Source organism: Perna viridis, chromosome 8 (assembly GCF_037379345.1).
Source record: "Perna viridis isolate PV_CMFRI_1.1 ecotype Kerala chromosome 8, ASM3737934v1, whole genome shotgun sequence".
Taxonomy (NCBI): Eukaryota; Metazoa; Mollusca; class Bivalvia; order Mytilida; family Mytilidae; genus Perna; species Perna viridis.
This window is the reverse complement of record NC_142452.1, coordinates 1,163,778-1,187,641: the sequence shown is the minus strand read 5'-3', so window position 1 is coordinate 1,187,641 and position 23,864 is coordinate 1,163,778. Positions and strand designations below refer to the sequence as shown.

The 23,864-nt window shown below is 32.2% G+C and overlaps 1 protein-coding gene and 16 non-coding genes across 17 annotated transcripts in view; 9 read left to right on the top strand and 8 right to left on the bottom strand.

Annotated features, from left to right (window-relative positions):
- The window catches only part of LOC148608750 (uncharacterized), a 226,934-nt gene that overhangs the window by 182,767 nt on the left and 20,303 nt on the right, over window positions 1–23,864 (top strand). The gene's annotated exons all lie outside the window — the stretch shown is intronic.
- Trnav-aac (transfer RNA valine (anticodon AAC)) lies at window positions 1,320–1,392 on the bottom strand. Its single transcript has one exon. It is a non-coding gene; the product is annotated as a tRNA-Val (tRNA).
- Trnav-uac (transfer RNA valine (anticodon UAC)) lies at window positions 1,806–1,878 on the top strand. The gene has a single exon. It is a non-coding gene; the product is annotated as a tRNA-Val (tRNA).
- Trnav-aac (transfer RNA valine (anticodon AAC)) lies at window positions 3,273–3,345 on the bottom strand. The gene has a single exon. It is a non-coding gene; the product is annotated as a tRNA-Val (tRNA).
- Trnav-uac (transfer RNA valine (anticodon UAC)) lies at window positions 3,754–3,826 on the top strand. The gene has a single exon. It is a non-coding gene; the product is annotated as a tRNA-Val (tRNA).
- Trnav-aac (transfer RNA valine (anticodon AAC)) lies at window positions 5,233–5,305 on the bottom strand. The gene has a single exon. It is a non-coding gene; the product is annotated as a tRNA-Val (tRNA).
- On the top strand, window positions 5,716–5,788 carry Trnav-uac (transfer RNA valine (anticodon UAC)). Its single transcript has one exon. It is a non-coding gene; the product is annotated as a tRNA-Val (tRNA).
- Window positions 7,195–7,267, bottom strand: Trnav-aac (transfer RNA valine (anticodon AAC)). Its single transcript has one exon. It is a non-coding gene; the product is annotated as a tRNA-Val (tRNA).
- Window positions 7,677–7,749, top strand: Trnav-uac (transfer RNA valine (anticodon UAC)). Its single transcript has one exon. It is a non-coding gene; the product is annotated as a tRNA-Val (tRNA).
- On the bottom strand, window positions 9,157–9,229 carry Trnav-aac (transfer RNA valine (anticodon AAC)). The gene has a single exon. It is a non-coding gene; the product is annotated as a tRNA-Val (tRNA).
- Trnav-uac (transfer RNA valine (anticodon UAC)) lies at window positions 9,639–9,711 on the top strand. The gene has a single exon. It is a non-coding gene; the product is annotated as a tRNA-Val (tRNA).
- On the bottom strand, window positions 11,106–11,178 carry Trnav-aac (transfer RNA valine (anticodon AAC)). Its single transcript has one exon. It is a non-coding gene; the product is annotated as a tRNA-Val (tRNA).
- Trnav-uac (transfer RNA valine (anticodon UAC)) lies at window positions 11,588–11,660 on the top strand. The gene has a single exon. It is a non-coding gene; the product is annotated as a tRNA-Val (tRNA).
- On the top strand, window positions 19,509–19,581 carry Trnav-uac (transfer RNA valine (anticodon UAC)). The gene has a single exon. It is a non-coding gene; the product is annotated as a tRNA-Val (tRNA).
- On the bottom strand, window positions 20,988–21,060 carry Trnav-aac (transfer RNA valine (anticodon AAC)). Its single transcript has one exon. It is a non-coding gene; the product is annotated as a tRNA-Val (tRNA).
- Trnav-uac (transfer RNA valine (anticodon UAC)) lies at window positions 21,466–21,538 on the top strand. The gene has a single exon. It is a non-coding gene; the product is annotated as a tRNA-Val (tRNA).
- Trnav-aac (transfer RNA valine (anticodon AAC)) lies at window positions 22,945–23,017 on the bottom strand. The gene has a single exon. It is a non-coding gene; the product is annotated as a tRNA-Val (tRNA).

Here is a 23,864-nt window from a genome sequence, read left to right as displayed (position 1 = left end):
TATTTTACCCAAGACTTGAAAATAGTTCAATTACACGAAGAAAACTAATTCTCTGGACAAACCGTGTCGACGTACATGCGATATACCAGAATTTATTACTTTTCAAAAGAAGTGGCTGGTCTATTTTTTTTCTCCTTAATTTTAACATTTTCCACTGCAACTCTTTTCCGATATATCTGTTTCGGCTGAGGAATAACCTCAGGACCTTCCGCGTGTTGTGCAAATGTGATTTTTTTTATTTTGATAAAATTTTATGCACATTAATACATTCATAAAATAATTATTAGTGCTAGTCTACCAATAATTCATAATATCAGTGTTAATTTGAATTGTAACAATGAATTACAATCAGATCTCAATTTAAAGTCACTATGTATTTCATTATTACTGATCCTTTATATAGAATGTTTGTTTAAATCATATTTTTTTTCCAAATTAATACAGACACCTTTTCTGTTTATAATACAAGTATGCGTCATTTACATGCTTTTTGAGAACATTTTTATAATATGGCGCTGTGTCTATCAATTTCTCATGCATCCTTCGTAGAAACATTTCTCCTCTTTACAACACAAAATCTTAGAACTAGCACATAAAACTATATTTGCAAATTATAAGTTTATATGTTTATCCTTCTTGACTAGACCAAAGTGACATATATAATTGAAGTCTAGTGTATTGACAATGCTTGCAGAACTATTACATGTACACAGAATGTTATGTAAAAAATCTTTAAAAAAAAAGTCATTGAACTGAGTCAAACATCTTCACAGAATAGTTAAATGCTCCAAGTCCTCATGTACATCTTCGCAAACTGGACACATAGAATCAGCAGTAATATGACATCTCATCTTTCTCTCCTTAGAGAAGAAAAAAATGAAAAAGTTCAGAACTTTTTGACCATCAAATTTTAAACATATTTCACACCAGTAATGTAAAGAATTACATGTAAGTTTCCTTGGTAATGTCTTTAACAATATCTCATAAAATGATCTTGTTGTATTAGGTAAAGCGTACTTTCTACCATCAAGACTATAAATTATATTCAAAACGGGTGCAATTACAAGTGTTTGTGTTTGTATTTTCTTCAACTAAAAGCATATAATCTTGTGGAAAAATCAGGCAAACATTCTAATTGTCTATGAGTAAAATGATAAAACAGTATTTCAACACCACGATTGATTTCTTGTACTTTAGAAAAAGAAATAAGGACATGTAGCTTTCCAAACAGCATTATAATCCACATCTAATAGCCGACCTAAAAACTTGAGTCTAAAAGCATACATTTTATGACGGCAATAAAGATGGCAAAAAATATATGTTTCCGCTGAGGATTGAACTCAGGACCTTCCGCGTGTTAAGCGGATGTGATAACCACTACACCACGGAAACCTTACGTATTCAGGTATGAAAAAACTTATTTAACTTTGATGCAAATGCGTCAACACTCATATTGCACAAAATTATAATGCAAAAGAAAAGGCTGAAAAAAATTTTCTGAAATGACCGTGAGCAAAGTTGCTCCCATCCGCAGAAATGACCCTTCATACTTGTAAACTATCAATGAACCATTTGGCCTACTGTACAGCTGTGGGTTTTTTTGTTTTTTTTTTTTTTTGTGTGAAATGAATGTATTCTGCGGCAAATGGTTCAAACCAATCGGAAAATTTGCCTGATCATCAAAGTGCAAACGAAAACTTGGTCGGATCATAATTTTTGCACAGAAAACTTCGAAGTAGCATTTGAAAGTGCACCAAGGACAGGTCCATCTTTAAATGATATATTTTTCTCCAATTTGTTGGACCGGTTCTGTGGTGTAGTGGTTATCACGTCTGCTTTACACGCAGAAGGTCGCGAGTTCGAACCTCGCCAGAACCTCTAGATATTTTTGTACTCCGAAAAGTTCAAAAGATATGTTTGTACACTCCGAAAAATCAAATCGAATCGAATAGCTATAGCTATAACATATTTTACCCAAGACTTGAAAATAGTTCAATTACACGAAGAAAACTAATTCTCTGGACAAACCGTGTCGACGTACATGCGATATACCAGAATTTATTACTTTTCAAAAGAAGTGGCTGGTCTATTTTTTTTCTCCTTAATTTTAACATTTTCCACTGCAACTCTTTTCCGATATATCTGTTTCGGCTGAGGAATAACCTCAGGACCTTCCGCGTGTTGTGCAAATGTGATTTTTTTTATTTTGATAAAATTTTATGCACATTAATACATTCATAAAATAATTATTAGTGCTAGTCTACCAATAATTCATAATATCAGTGTTAATTTGAATTGTAACAATGAATTACAATCAGATCTCAATTTAAAGTCACTATGTATTTCATTATTACTGATCCTTTATATAGAATGTTTGTTTAAATCATATTTTTTTTCCAAATTAATACAGACACCTTTTCTGTTTATAATACAAGTATGCGTCATTTACATGCTTTTTGAGAACATTTTTATAATATGGCGCTGTGTCTATCAATTTCTCATGCATCCTTCGTAGAAACATTTCTCCTCTTTACAACACAAAATCTTAGAACTAGCACATAAAACTATATTTGCAAATTATAAGTTTATATGTTTATCCTTCTTGACTAGACCAAAGTGACATATATAATTGAAGTCTAGTGTATTGACAATGCTTGCAGAACTATTACATGTACACAGAATGTTATGTAAAAAATCTTTAAAAAAAAAGTCATTGAACTGAGTCAAACATCTTCACAGAATAGTTAAATGCTCCAAGTCCTCATGTACATCTTCGCAAACTGGACACATAGAATCAGCAGTAATATGACATCTCATCTTTCTCTCCTTAGAGAAGAAAAAAATGAAAAAGTTCAGAACTTTTTGACCATCAAATTTTAAACATATTTCACACCAGTAATGTAAAGAATTACATGTAAGTTTCCTTGGTAATGTCTTTAACAATATCTCATAAAATGATCTTGTTGTATTAGGTAAAGCGTACTTTCTACCATCAAGACTATAAATTATATTCAAAACGGGTGCAATTACAAGTGTTTGTGTTTGTATTTTCTTCAACTAAAAGCATATAATCTTGTGGAAAAATCAGGCAAACATTCTAATTGTCTATGAGTAAAATGATAAAACAGTATTTCAACACCACGATTGATTTCTTGTACTTTAGAAAAAGAAATAAGGACATGTAGCTTTCCAAACAACATTATAATCCACATCTAATAGCCGACCTAAAAACTTGAGTCTAAAAGCATACATTTTATGACGGCAATAATATATGTTTCCGCTGAGGATTGAACTCAGGACCTTCCGCGTGTTAAGCGGATGTGATAACCACTACACCACGGAAACCTTACGTATTCAGGTATGAAAAAACTTATTTAACTTTGATGCAAATGCGTCAACACTCATATTGCACAAAATTATAATGCAAAAGAAAAGGCTGGAAAAAATTTTCTGAAATGACCGTGAGCAAAGTTGCTCCCATCCGCAGAAATGACCCTTCATACTTGTAAACTATCAATGAACCATTTGGCCTACTGTACAGCTGTGGGTTTTTTTGTTTTTTTTTTGTGTGAAATGAATGTATTCTGCGGCAAATGGTTCAAACCAATCGGAAAATTTGCCTGATCATCAAAGTGCAAACGAAAACTTGGTCGGATCATAATTTTTGCACAGAAAACTTCGAAGTAGCATTTGAAAGTGCACCAAGGACAGGTCCATCTTTAAATGATATATTTTTCTCCAATTTGTTGGACCGGTTCTGTGGTGTAGTGGTTATCACGTCTGCTTTACACGCAGAAGGTCGCGAGTTCGAACCTCGCCAGAACCTCTAGATATTTTTGTACTCCGAAAAGTTCAAAAGATATGTTTGTACACTCCGAAAAATCAAATCGAATCGAATAGCTATAGCTATAACATATTTTACCCAAGACTTGAAAATAGTTCAATTACACGAAGAAAACTAATTCTCTGGACAAACCGTGTCGACGTACATGCGATATACCAGAATTTATTACTTTTCAAAAGAAGTGGCTGGTCTATTTTTTTTCTCCTTAATTTTAACATTTTCCACTGCAACTCTTTTCCGATATATCTGTTTCGGCTGAGGAATAACCTCAGGACCTTCCGCGTGTTGTGCAAATGTGATTTTTTTTATTTTGATAAAATTTTATGCACATTAATACATTCATAAAATAATTATTAGTGCTAGTCTACCAATAATTCATAATATCAGTGTTAATTTGAATTGTAACAATGAATTACAATCAGATCTCAATTTAAAGTCACTATGTATTTCATTATTACTGATCCTTTATATAGAATGTTTGTTTAAATCATATTTTTTTTCCAAATTAATACAGACACCTTTTCTGTTTATAATACAAGTATGCGTCATTTACATGCTTTTTGAGAACATGTTTATAATATGGCGCTGTGTCTATCAATTTCTCATGCATCCTTCGTAGAAACATTTCTCCTCTTTACAACACAAAATCTTAGAACTAGCACATAAAACTATATTTGCAAATTATAAGTTTATATGTTTATCCTTCTTGACTAGACCAAAGTGACATATATAATTGAAGTTTAGTGTATTGACAATGCTTGCAGAACTATTACATGTACACAGAATGTTATGTAAAAAATCTTAAAAAAAAAAGTCATTGAACTGAGTCAAACATCTTCACAGAATAGTTAAATGCTCCAAGTCCTCATGTACATCTTCGCAAACTGGACACATAGAATCAGCAGTAATATGACATCTCATCTTTCTCTCCTTAGAGAAGAAAAAAATGAAAAAGTTCAGAACTTTTTGACCATCAAATTTTAAACATATTTCACACCAGTAATGTAAAGAATTACATGTAAGTTTCCTTGGTAATGTCTTTAACAATATCTCATAAAATGATCTTGTTGTATTAGGTAAAGCGTACTTTCTACCATCAAGACTATAAATTATATTCAAAACGGGTGCAATTACAAGTGTTTGTGTTTGTATTTTCTTCAACTAAAACCATATAATCTTGTGGAAAAATCAGGCAAACATTCTAATTGTCTATGAGTAAAATGATAAAACAGTATTTCAACACCACGATTGATTTCTTGTACTTTAGAAAAAGAAATAAGGACATGTAGCTTTCCAAACAGCATTATAATCCACATCTAATAGCCGACCTAAAAACTTGAGTCTAAAAGCATACATTTTATGACGGCAATAAAGATGGCAAAAATATATGTTTCCGCTGAGGATTGAACTCAGGACCTTCCGCGTGTTAAGCGGATGTGATAACCACTACACCACGGAAACCTTACGTATTCAGGTATGAAAAAACTTATTTAACTTTGATGCAAATGCGTCAACACTCATATTGCACAAAATTATAATGCAAAAGAAAAGGCTGGAAAAAATTTTCTGAAATGACCGTGAGCAAAGTTGCTCCCATCCGCAGAAATGACCCTTCATACTTGTAAACTATCAATGAACCATTTGGCCTACTGTACAGCTGTGGGTTTTTTTTTTTTTTTTTTTTGTGTGAAATGAATGTATTCTGCGGCAAATGGTTCAAACCAATCGGAAAATTTGCCTGATCATCAAAGTGCAAACGAAAACTTGGTCGGATCATAATTTTTGCACAGAAAACTTCGAAGTAGCATTTGAAAGTGCACCAAGGACAGGTCCATCTTTAAATGATATATTTTTCTCCAATTTGTTGGACCGGTTCTGTGGTGTAGTGGTTATCACGTCTGCTTTACACGCAGAAGGTCGCGAGTTCGAACCTCGCCAGAACCTCTAGATATTTTTGTACTCCGAAAAGTTCAAAAGACATGTTTGTACACTCCGAAAAAGCAAATCGAATCGAATAGCTATAGCTATAACATATTTTACCCAAGACTTGAAAATAGTTCAATTACACGAAGAAAACTAATTCTCTGGACAAACCGTGTCGACGTACATGCGATATACCAGAATTTATTACTTTTCAAAAGAAGTGGCTGGTCTATTTTTTTTCTCCTTAATTTTAACATTTTCCACTGCAACTCTTTTCCGATATATCTGTTTCGGCTGAGGAATAACCTCAGGACCTTCCGCGTGTTGTGCAAATGTGATTTTTTTTATTTTGATAAAATTTTATGCACATTAATACATTCATAAAATAATTATTAGTGCTAGTCTACCAATAATTCATAATATCAGTGTTAATTTGAATTGTAACAATGAATTACAATCAGATCTCAATTTAAAGTCACTATGTATTTCATTATTACTGATCCTTTATATAGAATGTTTGTTTAAATCATATTTTTTTTCCAAATTAATACAGACACCTTTTCTGTTTATAATACAAGTATGCGTCATTTACATGCTTTTTGAGAACATTTTTATAATATGGCGCTGTGTCTATCAATTTCTCATGCATCCTTCGTAGAAACATTTCTCCTCTTTACAACACAAAATCTTAGAACTAGCACATAAAACTATATTTGCAAATTATAAGTTTATATGTTTATCCTTCTTGACTAGACCAAAGTGACATATATAATTGAAGTTTAGTGTATTGACAATGCTTGCAGAACTATTACATGTACACAGAATGTTATGTAAAAAATCTTTAAAAAAAAAGTCATTGAACTGAGTCAAACATCTTCACAGAATAGTTAAATGCTCCAAGTCCTCATGTACATCTTCGCAAACTGGACACATAGAATCAGCAGTAATATGACATCTCATCTTTCTCTCCTTAGAGAAGAAAAAAATGAAAAAGTTCAGAACTTTTTGACCATCAAATTTTAAACATATTTCACACCAGTAATGTAAAGAATTACATGTAAGTTTCCTTGGTAATGTCTTTAACAATATCTCATAAAATGATCTTGTTGTATTAGGTAAAGCGTACTTTCTACCATCAAGACTATAAATTATATTCAAAACGGGTGCAATTACAAGTGTTTGTGTTTGTATTTTCTTCAACTAAAAGCATATAATCTTGTGGAAAAATCAGGCAAACATTCTAATTGTCTATGAGTAAAATGATAAAACAGTATTTCAACACCACGATTGATTTCTTGTACTTTAGAAAAAGAAATAAGGACATGTAGCTTTCCAAACAGCATTATAATCCACATCTAATAGCCGACCTAAAAACTTGAGTCTAAAAGCATACATTTTATGACGGCAATAAAGATGGCAAAAATATATGTTTCCGCTGAGGATTGAACTCAGGACCTTCCGCGTGTTAAGCGGATGTGATAACCACTACACCACGGAAACCTTACGTATTCAGGTATGAAAAAACTTATTTAACTTTGATGCAAATGCGTCAACACTCATATTGCACAAAATTATAATGCAAAAGAAAAGGCTGGAAAAAATTTTCTGAAATGACCGTGAGCAAAGTTGCTCCCATCCGCAGAAATGACCCTTCATACTTGTAAACTATCAATGAACCATTTGGCCTACTGTACAGCTGTGGGTTTTTTTTTTTTTTTTTTTGTGTGAAATGAATGTATTCTGCGGCAAATGGTTCAAACCAATCGGAAAATTTGCCTGATCATCAAAGTGCAAACGAAAACTTGGTCGGATCATAATTTTTGCACAGAAAACTTCGAAGTAGCATTTGAAAGTGCACCAAGGACAGGTCCATCTTTAAATGATATATTTTTCTCCAATTTGTTGGACCGGTTCTGTGGTGTAGTGGTTATCACGTCTGCTTTACACGCAGAAGGTCGCGAGTTCGAACCTCGCCAGAACCTCTAGATATTTTTGTACTCCGAAAAGTTCAAAAGACATGTTTGTACACTCCGAAAAATCAAATCGAATCGAATAGCTATAGCTATAACATATTTTACCCAAGACTTGAAAATAGTTCAATTACACGAAGAAAACTAATTCTCTGGACAAACCGTGTCGACGTACATGCGATATACCAGAATTTATTACTTTTCAAAAGAAGTGGCTGGTCTATTTTTTTTCTCCTTAATTTTAACATTTTCCACTGCAACTCTTTTCCGATATATCTGTTTCGGCTGAGGAATAACCTCAGGACCTTCCGCGTGTTGTGCAAATGTGATTTTTTTTATTTTGATAAAATTTTATGCACATTAATACATTCATAAAATAATTATTAGTGCTAGTCTACCAATAATTCATAATATCAGTGTTAATTTGAATTGTAACAATGAATTACAATCAGATCTCAATTTAAAGTCACTATGTATTTCATTATTACTGATCCTTTATATAGAATGTTTGTTTAAATCATATTTTTTTTCCAAATTAATACAGACACCTTTTCTGTTTATAATACAAGTATGCGTCATTTACATGCTTTTTGAGAACATTTTTATAATATGGCGCTGTGTCTATCAATTTCTCATGCATCCTTCGTAGAAACATTTCTCCTCTTTACAACACAAAATCTTAGAACTAGCACATAAAACTATATTTGCAAATTATAAGTTTATATGTTTATCCTTCTTGACTAGACCAAAGTGACATATATAATTGAAGTTTAGTGTATTGACAATGCTTGCAGAACTATTACATGTACACAGAATGTTATGTAAAAAATCTTTAAAAAAAAAGTCATTGAACTGAGTCAAACATCTTCACAGAATAGTTAAATGCTCCAAGTCCTCATGTACATCTTCGCAAACTGGACACATAGAATCAGCAGTAATATGACATCTCATCTTTCTCTCCTTAGAGAAGAAAAAAATGAAAAAGTTCAGAACTTTTTGACCATCAAATTTTAAACATATTTCACACCAGTAATGTAAAGAATTACATGTAAGTTTCCTTGGTAATGTCTTTAACAATATCTCATAAAATGATCTTGTTGTATTAGGTAAAGCGTACTTTCTACCATCAAGACTATAAATTATATTCAAAACGGGTGCAATTACAAGTGTTTGTGTTTGTATTTTCTTCAACTAAAAGCATATAATCTTGTGGAAAAATCAGGCAAACATTCTAATTGTCTATGAGTAAAATGATAAAACAGTATTTCAACACCACGATTGATTTCTTGTACTTTAGAAAAAGAAATAAGGACATGTAGCTTTCCAAACAGCATTATAATCCACATCTAATAGCCGACCTAAAAACTTGAGTCTAAAAGCATACATTTTATGACGGCAATAAAGATGGCAAAAAATATATGTTTCCGCTGAGGATTGAACTCAGGACCTTCCGCGTGTTAAGCGGATGTGATAACCACTACACCACGGAAACCTTACGTATTCAGGTATGAAAAAACTTATTTAACTTTGATGCAAATGCGTCAACACTCATATTGCACAAAATTATAATGCAAAAGAAAAGGCTGGAAAAAATTTTCTGAAATGACCGTGAGCAAAGTTGCTCCCATCCGCAGAAATGACCCTTCATACTTGTAAACTATCAATGAACCATTTGGCCTACTGTACAGCTGTGGGTTTTTTTTTTTTTTTTTTTTTGTGAAATGAATGTATTCTGCGGCAAATGGTTCAAACCAATCGGAAAATTTGCCTGATCATCAAAGTGCAAACGAAAACTTGGTCGGATCATAATTTTTGCACAGAAAACTTCGAAGTAGCATTTGAAAGTGCACCAAGGACAGGTCCATCTTTAAATGATATATTTTTCTCCAATTTGTTGGACCGGTTCTGTGGTGTAGTGGTTATCACGTCTGCTTTACACGCAGAAGGTCGCGAGTTCGAACCTCGCCAGAACCTCTAGATATTTTTGTACTCCGAAAAGTTCAAAAGACATGTTTGTACACTCCGAAAAATCAAATCGAATCGAATAGCTATAGCTATAACATATTTTACCCAAGACTTGAAAATAGTTCAATTACACGAAGAAAACTAATTCTCTGGACAAACCGTGTCGACGTACATGCGATATACCAGAATTTATTACTTTTCAAAAGAAGTGGCTGGTCTATTTTTTTTCTCCTTAATTTTAACATTTTCCACTGCAACTCTTTTCCGATATATCTGTTTCGGCTGAGGAATAACCTCAGGACCTTCCGCGTGTTGTGCAAATGTGATTTTTTTTATTTTGATAAAATTTTATGCACATTAATACATTCATAAAATAATTATTAGTGCTAGTCTACCAATAATTCATAATATCAGTGTTAATTTGAATTGTAACAATGAATTACAATCAGATCTCAATTTAAAGTCACTATGTATTTCATCATTACTGATCCTTTATATAGAATGTTTGTTTAAATCATATTTTTTTTCCAAATTAATACAGACACCTTTTCTGTTTATAATACAAGTATGCGTCATTTACATGCTTTTTGAGAACATTTTTATAATATGGCGCTGTGTCTATCAATTTCTCATGCATCCTTCGTAGAAACATTTCTCCTCTTTACAACACAAAATCTTAGAACTAGCACATAAAACTATATTTGCAAATTATAAGTTTATATGTTTATCCTTCTTGACTAGACCAAAGTGACATATATAATTGAAGTCTAGTGTATTGACAATGCTTGCAGAACTATTACATGTACACAGAATGTTATGTAAAAAATCTTTAAAAAAAAAGTCATTGAACTGAGTCAATCATCTTCACAGAATAGTTAAATGCTCCAAGTCCTCATGTACATCTTCGCAAACTGGACACATAGAATCAGCAGTAATATGACATTTCATCTTTCTCTCCTTAGAGAAGAAAAAAATGAAAAAGTTCAGAACTTTTTGACCATCAAATTTTAAACATATTTCACACCAGTAATGTAAAGAATTACATGTAAGTTTCCTTGGTAATGTCTTTAACAATATCTCATAAAATGATCTTGTTGTATTAGGTAAAGCGTACTTTCTACCATCAAGACTATAAATTATATTCAAAACGGGTGCAATTACAAGTGTTTGTGTTTGTATTTTCTTCAACTAAAACCATATAATCTTGTGGAAAAATCAGGCAAACATTCTAATTGTCTATGAGTAAAATGATAAAACAGTATTTCAACACCACGATTGATTTCTTGTACTTTAGAAAAAGAAATAAGGACATGTAGCTTTCCAAACAACATTATAATCCACATCTAATAGCCGACCTAAAAACTTGAGTCTAAAAGCATACATTTTATGACGGCAATAATATATGTTTCCGCTGAGGATTGAACTCAGGACCTTCCGCGTGTTAAGCGGATGTGATAACCACTACACCACGGAAACCTTACGTATTCAGGTATGAAAAAACTTATTTAACTTTGATGCAAATGCGTCAACACTCATATTGCACAAAATTATAATGCAAAAGAAAAGGCTGGAAAAAATTTTCTGAAATGACCGTGAGCAAAGTTGCTCCCATCCGCAGAAATGACCCTTCATACTTGTAAACTATCAATGAACCATTTGGCCTACTGTACAGCTGTGGGTTTTTTTGTTTTTTTTTGTGTGTGAAATGAATGTATTCTGCGGCAAATGGTTCAAACCAATCGGAAAATTTGCCTGATCATCAAAGTGCAAACGAAAACTTGGTCGGATCATAATTTTTGCACAGAAAACTTCGAAGTAGCATTTGAAAGTGCACCAAGGACAGGTCCATCTTTAAATGATATATTTTTCTCCAATTTGTTGGACCGGTTCTGTGGTGTAGTGGTTATCACGTCTGCTTTACACGCAGAAGGTCGCGAGTTCGAACCTCGCCAGAACCTCTAGATATTTTTGTACTCCGAAAAGTTCAAAAGATATGTTTGTACACTCCGAAAAATCAAATCGAATCGAATAGCTATAGCTATAACATATTTTACCCAAGACTTGAAAATAGTTCAATTACACGAAGAAAACTAATTCTCTGGACAAACCGTGTCGACGTACATGCGATATACCAGAATTTATTACTTTTCAAAAGAAGTGGCTGGTCTATTTTTTTTCTCCTTAATTTTAACATTTTCCACTGCAACTCTTTTCCGATATATCTGTTTCGGCTGAGGAATAACCTCAGGACCTTCCGCGTGTTGTGCAAATGTGATTTTTTTATTTTGATAAAATTTTATGCACATTAATACATTCATAAAATAATTATTAGTGCTAGTCTACCAATAATTCATAATTTCAGTGTTAATTTGAATTGTAACAATGAATTACAATCAGATCTCAATTTAAAGTCACTATGTATTTCATTATTACTGATCCTTTATATAGAATGTTTGTTTAAATCATATTTTTTTTCCAAATTAATACAGACACCTTTTCTGTTTATAATACAAGTATGCGTCATTTACATGCTTTTTGAGAACATTTTTATAATATGGCGCTGTGTCTATCAATTTCTCATGCATCCTTCGTAGAAACATTTCTCCTCTTTACAACACAAAATCTTAGAACTAGCACATAAAACTATATTTGCAAATTATAAGTTTATATGTTTATCCTTCTTGACTAGACCAAAGTGACATATATAATTGAAGTCTAGTGTATTGACAATGCTTGCAGAACTATTACATGTACACAGAATGTTATGTAAAAAATCTTTAAAAAAAAAGTCATTGAACTGAGTCAAACATCTTCACAGAATAGTTAAATGCTCCAAGTCCTCATGTACATCTTCGCAAACTGGACACATAGAATCAGCAGTAATATGACATCTCATCTTTCTCTCCTTAGAGAAGAAAAAAATGAAAAAGTTCAGAACTTTTTGACCATCAAATTTTAAACATATTTCACACCAGTAATGTAAAGAATTACATGTAAGTTTCCTTGGTAATGTCTTTAACAATATCTCATAAAATGATCTTGTTGTATTAGGTAAAGCGTACTTTCTACCATCAAGACTATAAATTATATTCAAAACGGGTGCAATTACAAGTGTTTGTGTTTGTATTTTCTTCAACTAAAACCATATAATCTTGTGGAAAAATCAGGCAAACATTCTAATTGTCTATGAGTAAAATGATAAAACAGTATTTCAACACCACGATTGATTTCTTGTACTTTAGAAAAAGAAATAAGGACATGTAGCTTTCCAAACAGCATTATAATCCACATCTAATAGCCGACCTAAAAACTTGAGTCTAAAAGCATACATTTTATGACGGCAATAAAGATGGCAAAAATATATGTTTCCGCTGAGGATTGAACTCAGGACCTTCCGCGTGTTAAGCGGATGTTTTTTTTTTTTTTTTTTTTTTTATCTTTATTAAAATAAGTCATCATCATGTTCACAAATAAAAACATTATTATATCACAATAATCTGATATATCACAGTTAATCTTTCACTTATTATATGTTAAACATTAATACATTCTCAGTCTTTTCCAAAAGCGGATTGTACATTAAAAATCGTTTTTCAAAAACTCTACTTAATATCTTATTCTGACTCATGTACATATGGAAGTAATAAATATAATGCTTAAAGGTAAATTGAAAAAACTGGATCAAATTGACATTTGTTTGACCATTCATCACAAGATTTCTTCTTCTATAGATACAAAATCTCACTGTTGACATGAGGAAATTAACAAACACATCATTTACTCCTTTCATGGACCAGCGTAAACCTAAGAAAAGAAGTTGGTCACTCTCAACTAGGCTTATTCGATCGGAATCACAATTTTCAAAACATTTTGTCAATAGTAATGAAATATAATCAAGAAATTCATCTAACTCATCACATTCTAAAAATAAATGTAAAATGTTTTCTGGTTTTTGTCCACATACATCACAAATATCACTATCAGATAACCCAATTTTCTGTAGTTTAACTTTGGTATACAAAGTACCATGTAAAAGCTTAAAATCTAATTCTATCATATTAGCAGGTTTCCAGTACATATTCAAATATTTCCAGATTGGAACTAAATCAACATCTTCAATATTAAAAATTGTTTTCCACATGAGAGTACCAATAGGTTTTTCAGTACATTGACCAATCACACAGTTATACAATGTCTTTGATGTACAACTAGTTAATGCACATAATACATTTCCATACTCAATTAGTATGTCAATAGTCCTCCGAACATTTCTTCTATTAATTTCTGTATTAACAGTTCGTTTCCATTCCTCTGGAATAGCACATATTAATTTATAATATCTATCAACAATTCTGTCAATATCATAGTTTTCACATACATTTTGAATAATTTCTACAATGGCATTAGCTGGCAAAAACCCAGGTTTTACTTCATAACAAACGTCTTTCACAGATACAATACCAGCTAAAATAAAATCCTTGTAAACAATTATTTTGTTATCACTAAGTATTCTAGGATTACTAAAAAGAGGCTGGTCATAAATGTTCTCAATACTTAAATCAAAATGTATCTTATCTTTTAAAAAATACATAGCTTGAAACATTTCTTGATACACAACAGGAATATGACGCAACTCACAATTAGGTACTTTCATATACAATATATTCATCTCTATTCCCATATCATATATCTTGGAAGCAAAATATCTAAAAGTATGTTTCCACAACACATTATAATGTTCATCTATTAACCTACCTAAAAACTTTAACCTAAAAGCAAACATTTTACAATTCATATCAGATAATTGTAAACCACCATTATCTTTCGAGTCAATAATACTCTTATATTTTACAAGATGTGTCTTTTGACTCCAGATAAAATTGACACATAATCTCGTCACCTCTTTGTTAACCCAATCAGGTAAAGGTATCACAAACAAAGCATACCAAAATTTTGACATCATTAATGAATTTATAACAGTAACTCTACCTTGTATTGTTAAATGTCTTTGTGACCACATGTACAATAAACGCTTCAATTTCTCAATTTTTGATTTCCAATTCATTTCTTCACAAAGCTTCTTATCATTACCAATAAAAACACCTAAAAGCTGAATTATATTTTCACAAATTTTTAAACCATACTCAGTTTTTTCTACATCAGATAGCAAACCACTACCAATACATAAAATTTCTGATTTCTGTCTATTAATTTTTGCACCACTTACTCTACCATACAATTCAAATTCATCAAAAGTTGCACATATAGATTTTTTATTACAAACAGACAAAGTAGTATCATCAGCATGTTGATATATTAATCCAGATTTGTCACTATTTGGAATACTTATACCTTGAATATCATTATTCTGTACAATTCTACTATATAAAGGTTCAGCAGCAAGTACATACAACAGAGCACTAATTGGACATCCTTGTCGTATTCCATTTTTCACATAAAAATATTTTGATAGAAATCCATTACATTTTACAGAACTACTTATTCCTTTATAAAATATTTCTATCCACTTTACAAACCTATCACCAAAACCAAATTTCTTTAAAACTTGTAATAAATAAAAATGACTAACTCTATCAAAGGCTTTTTCCTGATCAATTTTAACAATGTAACCTTCAAGTTCATCTTGTTCCACAAGTTCAATGATATCTCTCACATTTGCTATATTATTACTAATATCTCGTCCTAAAATACAACATGTTTGATCTTCAGAAATAATTTTAGGTAAAATATGCTTAAATCTATTGGCCATCACTCTTGCTAATATCTTATAATCTACCTGCAGTAGAGATATAGGCCTATAATTTTTAATACATTTTTTGTCACCTTTGTTTTTGTAAAAAACACTTAGAACACCACATTTCATGGATCTACACAATTCACCTTCTTGTTCAATGGTTTTGAATAACTGTAATAAAATATCTTTCAACTCATCATAAAATGTACAATAAAACTCTACAGTCAGTCCATCTGATCCTGGACTTTTATTTTTTGACATTTCTAAAATAGCCTTATGAATTTCTTCAGGAAATATATCAGCATCACAAGACAAACAATCATCATCTTCAACTTTTTTATCTACACATGCTAAAAATTCATCAATTCTATCTATATCAATATTAACAGAAGAGTATAAATTGCTATAAAAATCATATTGCAATTGTAAAATACTATCAGTATCTGACACAATTTTATTGTCAGGAGTTAACAACTCCTTAATTGAACAATTTTCTTGTTTATACTTCTCTAAATTTAAAAAGTATTTAGTATTCTTGTCAGATTCAACTGCCCATATAGCTTTAGATCTGAGAATAGCACCTTTACATTTTTCACTCTCATACTCTGATAGTTCTAATTTAATACTCTCAAGTTTTGTTACATCAATAACTTCACCATTGGCAGCCCTATTACATATATTATCTATAAGATTTTGTAATCTATAATACTCTCTTTTCTTTTCTCTAGCTAATTTAGATGAAAATATCTGAGAAAATTTCTTTATTTTATATTTCAAATTATCCCACCATATTACAATATCTCTAGTATACAATTCATTTTCTTTTTCATTCACAATCATTTCTCTAATTTTTCTAACATATTCATCATTAAGTAACAGAGTATTGTTCAAAATCCATAGTCCAGGACCTCTTTCAACATTATTACAATTTAAATTCATAATTACAAAACTATGATCACTCAGTGATGTAACATTGTAGTAAACATTTTGTACAAAAGAAGACAACGCTCTACTGATTAAAAAATAATCTATTCTAGATTGTTGTAGTTCCCCATTTGATACTCTTTTCCAAGAAAACAATCTTGAATACATATTTCGAGCCCTCCATACGTCATATAAATGACTACTTTCTATAATTTGGCACAATTTTCTACATGGTTCATCAACAAGATGCTTTGTTTTACTGCCTCTATCAAGATTAGAAAGAGTAGTATTAAAATCACCACCAACAATAACATTTTCTAAAGAATCAATGTAAGTTTGCACATACTGAAAAAACTTAACACGTTCTGCGTTAATGTTTGGTGCATATACAGAAATTAAATTAAACACAATATTATTTTCAGTATATTTTACATGTATAAATCTACCTTCAATATCTTTATGAACAAATGTTACTCTATTTTTGTCATAATTACTAACAAGTATGGCTACACCCTGTCTACTGTTATGTCCATTACTATAATATATATCGCCATTAAACAAGTGTTTAACACCATTTATATAATCATCACTCCAAAACGTTTCTTGTAAAAATACAATACCAAATCTTCTATCATCAATAACACTTACAAGTCTTTCAAAGTTATGTATGGATTTCAGCCCATTACAATTAAAAGAACATATAAGTACCATTACAAAAACAAAAGCATATAGTTTATATATAATCTTATCCATCATCTTAAAGTTCAGTTTTTTTCATTAGATTTTCTACAATGTTTCCCATTAAGATTGGGAGTCACTTTAATTCTACCCCTTCTTTCTAATTTTCTTTCTAATTGCTTTTCTTTTTTCCTCTTTTTCTTTAAGTCTTTACTACTCAAAGAAAATTGATCACTAGTATCAGGAGTACTCTGTGATTCCTCATCAGAGCACCCCGAATATAAAATATCAGATGCACCTTCTGCGGTGACTTCTTCGTCACCAACTAAGGTGCTTGCTGCCTCAGCACTATCTACAAAATTAGCAATCTGGTCTAAAAAATCTATTTCACCAGAAGAAATATCTTCATCTTGTATTTTAATCTTTTTACCATCCTTTCCCTCTTTACATAGCCGTGATGCCTCATTCTTATAACTGTCAGAGTCATCTTCATCATTCGCATCCCTTTCCTCACTACTATAATCGGTTTCACTAGATGAAACATCCAGTTTTCTCTTTCTGTTATCATCACCAACTTCCATTTGTTCATCTTTGTCATCAACACCAGACTCTGAAAAAACCTCACTACTCAAATGAGACTCTTCAACCACTGCTTCTTTCACCAGAGTAGTATCCACTTCATCATTAGTGGACACCTCGGAATTTAAGTTTTCAACTTCATCATCTTTTTCTTGTGAACTAGTACTATCACACGAACAAGGATGACTATTGCAGTCCTGGCAAGGACAAACACAAGGTTCACTTCTACAAAGTGAACACAAATTACTTTTCAAATTGCATTGACATGGCTCAGTTTCGCAAACATAACAAGCGCATGTACATGTAGTTTGTCCACACACTGAACATTTGCAATTGCAAAAGAATAAACCACAATCGTTGCAGCCAACCGTCGTCGGGGGATACGGATTTCTACGCAAAAACCCATTTACACAAACGCACAATTTTGGAAAACGCTTACATCTGTCACATTTGTCAGCCTTACAATCCTTAAGTATATGTCCTCTATTGCCACAGCCATTGCACTCAATGTAAGGGCATTCTTTGCGCATATGATCAGGTGAAAAACACTCTGAACACACTTTAGCTTGATTGTTATGTTTTACTCGGAAATATCGAGTGGTAGAACCTACTCTAAACGGCATTGTCCATGGTAATGCAGAGATTCCCTGTGGAAATTTGCATTTCACAATTCTAGTGCCATCGGCAACTTGTGTTCCAGGGACTGTTTTTCTATAAACTGGAGACACTACGGAAATTCCTTTGCTAGTTAACTTCATTGTAATGGCATCATCCTCGATAAATGCAGGGAGTTTCATAAATGAAACTATAACAACATCAGAAAATAATAGGTTCACACGGTATCTGCGACCTGCTATATCAATACCATCAGCTAATTTAAAAGCGTTTTCTTGTGTATTCATCGTAATATCATAGCATTCGGAATCATTTTTCACCACTGCTAATACAGTATTGATTCCAGTAACATTCTCAATAGACTCTATGATAATCCTCTCACCGCGTATATTAGTATTTATTCCTTCAATGCGGAACGTACACTCTTTGAGATATCTCCTATTTTCATGAACATAAGTTCCCTTCCTTCCAAAAGAATTATTCCCATTCTTTCTTCCAGAATTCATTCCAACTCCAGAACTTCCCGGTGCGTTGGTCCGAGAATCGTTCATTTGGCTTTCAGACATATTGTGAAAAACAAATCAAACACACCGCAAACCCCCCTTTTTCCTGCGCGTAAAAGGCAGGAAAGGGGGAATATACGAAGTGTTCGTGCACAAATAACAATGAATATGAGTTCTTTACATAAATAATTACTAGCAGAAACAGTTCATCAATTCAAAATTTGGCGTTAGACTCACCAAAACATCAAATCATCGGGAGCTCCAGGAATGTAAACACATACGGTACATCCAAAGACCGACCCCAATGTGTTAAGCGGATGTGATAACCACTACACCACGGAAACCTTACGTATTCAGGTATGAAAAAACTTATTTAACTTTGATGCAAATGCGTCAACACTCATATTGCACAAAATTATAATGCAAAAGAAAAGGCTGGAAAAAATTTTCTGAAATGACCGTGAGCAAAGTTGCTCCCATCCGCAGAAATGACCCTTCATACTTGTAAACTATCAATGAACCATTTGGCCTACTGTACAGCTGTGGGTTTTTTTGTTTTTTTTTTGTGTGAAATGAATGTATTCTGCGGCAAATGGTTCAAACCAATCGGAAAATTTGCCTGATCATCAAAGTGCAAACGAAAACTTGGTCGGATCATAATTTTTGCACAGAAAACTTCGAAGTAGCATTTGAAAGTGCACCAAGGACAGGTCCATCTTTAAATGATATATTTTTCTCCAATTTGTTGGACCGGTTCTGTGGTGTAGTGGTTATCACGTCTGCTTTACACGCAGAAGGTCGCGAGTTCGAACCTCGCCAGAACCTCTAGATATTTTTGTACTCCGAAAAGTTCAAAAGATATGTTTGTACACTCCGAAAAATCAAATCGAATCGAATAGCTATAGCTATAACATATTTTACCCAAGACTTGAAAATAGTTCAATTACACGAAGAAAACTAATTCTCTGGACAAACCGTGTCGACGTACATGCGATATACCAGAATTTATTACTTTTCAAAAGAAGTGGCTGGTCTATTTTTTTTCTCCTTAATTTTAACATTTTCCACTGCAACTCTTTTCCGATATATCTGTTTCGGCTGAGGAATAACCTCAGGACCTTCCGCGTGTTGTGCAAATGTGATTTTTTTTATTTTGATAAAATTTTATGCACATTAATACATTCATAAAATAATTATTAGTGCTAGTCTACCAATAATTCATAATATCAGTGTTAATTTGAATTGTAACAATGAATTACAATCAGATCTCAATTTAAAGTCACTATGTATTTCATTATTACTGATCCTTTATATAGAATGTTTGTTTAAATCATATTTTTTTTCCAAATTAATACAGACACCTTTTCTGTTTATAATACAAGTATGCGTCATTTACATGCTTTTTGAGAACATTTTTATAATATGGCGCTGTGTCTATCAATTTCTCATGCATCCTTCGTAGAAACATTTCTCCTCTTTACAACACAAAATCTTAGAACTAGCACATAAAACTATATTTGCAAATTATAAGTTTATATGTTTATCCTTCTTGACTAGACCAAAGTGACATATATAATTGAAGTCTAGTGTATTGACAATGCTTGCAGAACTATTACATGTACACAGAATGTTATGTAAAAAATCTTTAAAAAAAAAGTCATTGAACTGAGTCAATCATCTTCACAGAATAGTTAAATGCTCCAAGTCCTCATGTACATCTTCGCAAACTGGACACATAGAATCAGCAGTAATATGACATCTCATCTTTCTCTCCTTAGAGAAGAAAAAAATGAAAAAGTTCAGAACTTTTTGACCATCAAATTTTAAACATATTTCACACCAGTAATGTAAAGAATTACATGTAAGTTTCCTTGGTAATGTCTTTAACAATATCTCATAAAATGATCTTGTTGTATTAGGTAAAGCGTACTTTCTACCATCAAGACTATAAATTATATTCAAAACGGGTGCAATTACAAGTGTTTGTGTTTGTATTTTCTTCAACTAAAAGCATATAATCTTGTGGAAAAATCAGGCAAACATTCTAATTGTCTATGAGTAAAATGATAAAACAGTATTTCAACACCACGATTGATTTCTTGTACTTTAGAAAAAGAAATAAGGACATGTAGCTTTCCAAAAAACATTATAATCCACATCTAATAGCCGACCTAAAAACTTGAGTCTAAAAGCATACATTTTATGACGGCAATAAAGATGGCAAAAATATATGTTTCCGCTGAGGATTGAACTCAGGACCTTCCGCGTGTTAAGCGGATGTGATAACCACTACACCACGGAAACCTTACGTATTCAGGTATGAAAAAACTTATTTAACTTTGATGCAAATGCGTCAACACTCATATTGCACAAAATTATAATGCAAAAGAAAAGGCTGGAAAAAATTTTCTGAAATGACCGTGAGCAAAGTTGCTCCCATCCGCAGAAATGACCCTTCATACTTGTAAACTATCAATGAACCATTTGGCCTACTGTACAGCTGTGGGTTTTTTTTTTTGTGTGTGTGAAATGAATGTATTCTGCGGCAAATGGTTCAAACCAATCGGAAAATTTGCCTGATCATCAAAGTGCAAACGAAAACTTGGTCGGATCATAATTTTTGCACAGAAAACTTCGAAGTAGCATTTGAAAGTGCACCAAGGACAGGTCCATCTTTAAATGATATATTTTTCTCCAATTTGTTGGACCGGTTCTGTGGTGTAGTGGTTATCACGTCTGCTTTACACGCAGAAGGTCGCGAGTTCGAACCTCGCCAGAACCTCTAGATATTTTTGTACTCCGAAAAGTTCAAAAGATATGTTTGTACACTCCGAAAAATCAAATCGAATCGAATAGCTATAGCTATAACATATTTTACCCAAGACTTGAAAATAGTTCAATTACACGAAGAAAACTAATTCTCTGGACAAACCGTGTCGACGTACATGCGATATACCAGAATTTATTACTTTTCAAAAGAAGTGGCTGGTCTATTTTTTTTCTCCTTAATTTTAACATTTTCCACTGCAACTCTTTTCCGATATATCTGTTTCGGCTGAGGAATAACCTCAGGACCTTCCGCGTGTTGTGCAAATGTGATTTTTTTTATTTTGATAAAATTTTATGCACATTAATACATTCATAAAATAATTATTAGTGCTAGTCTACCAATAATTCATAATATCAGTGTTAATTTGAATTGTAACAATGAATTACAATCAGATCTCAATTTAAAGTCACTATGTATTTCATTATTACTGATCCTTTATATAGAATGTTTGTTTAAATCATATTTTTTTTCCAAATTAATACAGACACCTTTTCTGTTTATAATACAAGTATGCGTCATTTACATGCTTTTTGAGAACATTTTTATAATATGGCGCTGTGTCTATCAATTTCTCATGCATCCTTCGTAGAAACATTTCTCCTCTTTACAACACAAAATCTTAGAACTAGCACATAAAACTATATTTGCAAATTATAAGTTTATATGTTTATCCTTCTTGACTAGACCAAAGTGACATATATAATTGAAGTCTAGTGTATTGACAATGCTTGCAGAACTATTACATGTACACAGAATGTTATGTAAAAAATCTTTAAAAAAAAAGTCATTGAACTGAGTCAATCATCTTCACAGAATAGTTAAATGCTCCAAGTCCTCATGTACATCTTCGCAAACTGGACACATAGAATCAGCAGTAATATGACATCTCATCTTTCTCTCCTTAGAGAAGAAAAAAATGAAAAAGTTCAGAACTTTTTGACCATCAAATTTTAAACATATTTCACACCAGTAATGTAAAGAATTACATGTAAGTTTCCTTGGTAATGTCTTTAACAATATCTCATAAAATGATCTTGTTGTATTAGGTAAAGCGTACTTTCTACCATCAAGACTATAAATTATATTCAAAACGGGTGCAATTACAAGTGTTTGTGTTTGTATTTTCTTCAACTAAAAGCATATAATCTTGTGGAAAAATCAGGCAAACATTCTAATTGTCTATGAGTAAAATGATAAAACAGTATTTCAATACCACGATTGATTTCTTGTACTTTAGAAAAAGAAATAAGGACATGTAGCTTTCCAAAAAACATTATAATCCACATCTAATAGCCGACCTAAAAACTTGAGTCTAAAAGCATACATTTTATGACGGCAATAAAGATGGCAAAAATATATGTTTCCGCTGAGGATTGAACTCAGGACCTTCCGCGTGTTAAGCGGATGTGATAACCACTACACCACGGAAACCTTACGTATTCAGGTATGAAAAAACTTATTTAACTTTGATGCAAATGCGTCAACACTCATATTGCACAAAATTATAATGCAAAAGAAAAGGCTGGAAAAAATTTTCTGAAATGACCGTGAGCAAAGTTGCTCCCATCCGCAGAAATGACCCTTCATACTTGTAAACTATCAATGAACCATTTGGCCTACTGTACAGCTGTGGGTTTTTTTTTTTTTGTGTGTGTGAAATGAATGTATTCTGCGGCAAATGGTTCAAACCAATCGGAAAATTTGCCTGATCATCAAAGTGCAAACGAAAACTTGGTCGGATCATAATTTTTGCACAGAAAACTTCGAAGTAGCATTTGAAAGTGCACCAAGGACAGGTCCATCTTTAAATGATATATTTTTCTCCAATTTGTTGGACCGGTTCTGTGGTGTAGTGGTTATCACGTCTGCTTTACACACAGAAGGTCGCGATTTCGAACCTCGCAAGAACCTCTAGATATTTTTGTACTCCGAAAAGTTCAAAAGATATGTTTGTACACTCCGAAAAATCAAATCGAATCGAATAGCTATAGCTATAACATATTTTACCCAAGACTTGAAAATAGTTCAATTACACGAAGAAAACTAATTCTCTGGACAAACCGTGTCGACGTACATGCGATATACCAGAATTTATTACTTTTCAAAAGAAGTGGCTGGTCTATTTTTTTTCTCCTTAATTTTAACATTTTCCACTGCAACTCTTTTCCGATATATCTGTTTCGGCTGAGGAATAACCTCAGGACCTTCCGCGTGTTGTGCAAATGTGATTTTTTTATTTTGATAAAATTTTATGCACATTAATACATTCATAAAATAA